This window comes from Austrofundulus limnaeus, unplaced genomic scaffold (genome assembly GCF_001266775.1).
Source record: "Austrofundulus limnaeus strain Quisiro unplaced genomic scaffold, Austrofundulus_limnaeus-1.0 Scaffold6, whole genome shotgun sequence".
NCBI classification, from domain to species: domain Eukaryota; kingdom Metazoa; phylum Chordata; class Actinopteri; order Cyprinodontiformes; family Rivulidae; genus Austrofundulus; species Austrofundulus limnaeus.
This window is the reverse complement of record NW_013952408.1, coordinates 5,567,712-5,568,153: the sequence shown is the minus strand read 5'-3', so window position 1 is coordinate 5,568,153 and position 442 is coordinate 5,567,712.

Genomic DNA, 442 nt, shown 5'->3' with positions numbered 1-442 from the left:
AGCCTTGGCCTTGCCCAACCCCAGACAGAGCCAGGACAGCTTGGTTACACCCAGGATAAACGAGCTGGAGATCAGCCAGCTAGCTAGGGTAGTAGACTAAGAGACAGAGGGCAAAAGCAAAAAAATAAAAATAAAAATAAAAAAGGAGGGTCTAGGATAATGGGAGGTTGGTTAGCATTCAGATACTGGAACTTTTATCAATTTTAAATGTTGGATGTTGGGTGAAGCCATTCAAACATAGCCAAAAGAGATTTAGCATGGCCACAGCTTAAGTAAAGAATGGATTGTCTCCACCCTCAGTTTATATGACTGAATTTGTTGATGTTATTTTACCATATCACTAGTTAGCAAACAAGCAATGTATTTTCTGCTGTCCCAAAAACTGAGTTTGAATCCAGTAATCACAGTAAAAGAATAAAATAAAGTTTATATATATATATAT